The sequence below is a fragment of the Salvelinus fontinalis genome, chromosome 23 (genome assembly GCF_029448725.1).
Source record: "Salvelinus fontinalis isolate EN_2023a chromosome 23, ASM2944872v1, whole genome shotgun sequence".
Lineage (NCBI taxonomy): Eukaryota > Metazoa > Chordata > Actinopteri > Salmoniformes > Salmonidae > Salvelinus > Salvelinus fontinalis.
Window position 1 is genome coordinate 13,675,597 of NC_074687.1, and position 3,312 is coordinate 13,678,908.

Consider the following 3,312-nt stretch of genomic DNA (forward strand, 5'->3'; position numbering starts at 1 on the left):
CTCCACAGTACTGCCCCCTCCTCCCCCTCCGTACTGTCCCCCCCTCCTCCTCCTCCACAGTACTGTCCCCTCCTCCTCCTCCTCCACAGTACTGTCCCCTCCTCCTCCTCCCCCACAGTACTGTCCCCCCCTCCTCCTCCTCCACACACTGTCCCCTCCTCCTCCACAGTACTGTCCCCTCCTCCTCCACAGTACTGTCCCCCCCTCCTCCTCCTCCCCCACAGTACTGTCCCCTCCTCCCCCTCCGTACTGTCCCCTCCTCCTCCACACTGTCCCCTCCTCCTCCTCCTCCTCACCACACTGTCCCCTCCTCCTCCTCCTCCTCCACAGTACTGTCCCCTCCTCCTCCACAGTACTGTCCCCTCCTCCTCACAGTACTGTCCCCCTCCTCCTCCACAGTACTGCCCCCTCCTCCCCTCCGTACTGTCCCCACCCTCCTCCTCCTCCACAGTACTGTCCCTCCTCCTCCTCCTCCACAGTACTGTCCCTCTCCTCCTCCCCACAGTACTGTCCCCTCCCTCCTCCTCCTCCACCACACTGTCCCCTCCTCCTCCACAGTACTGTCCCCTCCTCCTCCACAGTACTGTCCCCCCCTCCTCCTCCTCCCCCACAGTACTGTCCCCTCCTCCCCCTCCGTACTGTCCCCTCCTCCTCCACACTGTCCCCTCCTCCTCCTCCTCCTCCACCACACTGTCCCCTCCTCCTCCTCCTCCTCCACAGTACTGTCCCCTCCTCCTCCTCCACAGTACTGTCCCCTCCCCCTCCTCCACAGTACTGTCCCCTCCTCCTCCTCCTCCACAGTACTGTCCCCTCTCCTCCTCCACACTGTCCCTCCTCCTCCTCCACACTGTCCCTCCTCCCCTCCACACTGTCCCCTCCTCCTCCTCCACACTGTCCCCTCCTCCCCCTCCGTACTGTCCCCTCCCCCTCCTCCACAGTACTGTCCCCTCCTCCTCCTCCTCCACAGTACTGTCCCCTCCTCCTCCTCCACACTGTCCCCTCCTCCCCCTCCACACTGTCCCCTCCTCCTCCACACTGTCCCCTCCTCCTCCTCCACAGTACTGTCCCCTCCTCCTCCTCCTCCTCCACACTGTCCCCTCCTCCTCCCCCTCCGTACTGTCCCCTCCTCCACAGTACTGTCCCCTCCTCCTCCTCCACAGTACTGTCCCCTCCTCCACAGTACTGTCCCCTCCTCCTCCTCCACAGTACTGTCCCCTCCTCCTCCCCTCCGTACTGTCCCCTCCTCCTCCACACTGTCCCCCCCTCCTCCTCCACACTGTCCCCTCCTCCTCCACAGTACTGTCCCCTCCTCCTCCTCCTCCTCCACACTGTCCCCTCCTCCTCCACAGTACTGTCCCCTCCTCCTCCTCCTCCTCCTCCTCCACACTGTCCCCTCCTCCTCCACAGTACTGTCCCCTCCTACTCCTCCTCCCCCTCCGTACTGTCCCCTCCTCCACAGTACTGTCCCCTCCTCCTCCCCCTCCGTACTGTCCCCTCCTCCTCCACACTGTCCCCTCCTCCTCCGTACTGTCCCCTCCTCCTCCGCACTGTCCCCTCCCCCTCCGTACTGTCCACTCCCCCTCCGTACTGTCCCCCCCCTCCGTACTGTCCCCCTCCCCCTCCGTACTGTCCCCTCCCCCTCCGTACTGTCCCCTCCCCCTCCGTACTGTCCCCTCCCCCTCCGTACTGTCCCTCCCCTCCGTACTGTCCCTCCTCCTCCCCCTCCGCACTGTCCCCTCCCCTCCGTACTGTCCCCTCCTCCTCCCCCTCCGCACTGTCCCTCCCCCTCCGACTGTCCCCTCCCCCTCCGTACTGTCCCCTCCCCCTCCTCCCCCTCCGCACTGTCCCTCCTCCTCGTACTGCCCCCTCCCCCTCCGTACTGTCCCCTCCCCCTCCGTACTGTCCCCTCCCCCTCGTACTGTCCCCTCCCCCTCCGTACTGTCCCCTTCCCCTCCGTACTGTCCCCTTCCCCTCCGCACTGTCCCCTCCCCCTCCGCACTGTCCCCTCCCCTCCGTACTGTCCCCTCCCCTCCCCTCCGCACTGTCCCCTCCCCCTCCCCTCCGCACTGTCCCCTCCCCTCCGTACTGTCCCCTCCCCTTCGCACTGTCCCCTCCTCCTCCGTACTGCCCCTCCCCCTCCGTACTGTCCCCTCCCCTTCCGTACTGTCCCCTCCCCCTCCGTACTGTCCCCTCCCCCTCCGTACTGTCCCCTCCCCCTCCGTACTGTCCCCTCCTCCTCCGTACTGTCCCCTCCCCCTCCGTACTGTCCCCTCCTCCTCCCTCCGTACTGTCCCCTCCCCTCCACACTGTCCCCTCCCCCTCCACACTGTCCCCTCCTCCTTCCCCTCCGTACTGTCCCCCCCCCCGCCGTACTGTCCCCTCCCCTCCGTACTGTCCCCTCCCCCTCCGTACTGTCCCCGTCCCCCTCCACACTGTCCCTCCCCCCTCCACACTGTCCCTCCCCCTCCACACTGTCCTCCTCCTCCCCTCCGTACTGTCCCCTCCTCCTCCACACTGTCCCCTCCTCCCTCCCCCCTCCGTACTGTCCCCTCCCCCTCCGTACTGTCCCCTCCCCCCTCCGCAACTGTCCCCTCCCCCTCCGCACTGTCCCCTCCCCCTCCGCACTGTCCCCTCCCCCTCCGCACTGTCCCCTCCCCCTCCGCACTGTCCCCTCCCCCTCCGCACTGTCCCCTCCCCCTCCGCACTGTCCCCTCCTCCATCTCCCAGCCTACTCAACCCGTGACCCCTTCATACAAGTTCTGTTATTGCAGTTCCAGACTCCAGTCACACCAGTCCTTGGAGCCCTCAGTAGATCCCCAGATGTTCATGTCTGTTCTGCTTGAGCTGATGATAAATTAAACCCCAAAACAACACATCCACCCCAAATGGCACCCTATTCCCTATGTAGTGCACTACTTTAGACCAGGGCCCTATGGCACCCTATTCCCTATATAGTGTACTACATTAGACCAGAGCCCTATTCCCTATATAGTGCACTACTTTAGACCAGAGCCCTGCTCAAAAGTAGCGTGCTACATAAGCAATAGCATGCTATTTGGGACTCAGTCAATAGCAACAACAAACGGGAGTCCGGTCAATACCGGATCCTCTCAGAGCCGTTATAAATTAAAATGAACAGACCAGCAGACCACAAAGCAGAGCAAAGGGACACGACTCTTTTAAAAACCGCTCTATTTCTTGTTAAGGGACGGTCACAAATGACTGCATCTGAGGGAATCATCAGATTTATAGGCTAGACTGAGTGACCTGTCCAAGCTGTCCGATAGCTCAAGACAATAGACTGGTGGCAGG

The 3,312-nt window shown here is 63.4% G+C and overlaps 1 protein-coding gene across 2 annotated transcripts in view; it reads right to left on the minus strand.

The window, feature by feature from the left end:
• LOC129820880 (partitioning defective 3 homolog B-like) overlaps nucleotides 1-3,312 on the minus strand; it is a 543,694-nt gene that overhangs the window by 480,786 nt on the left and 59,596 nt on the right. The gene's annotated exons all lie outside the window — the stretch shown is intronic.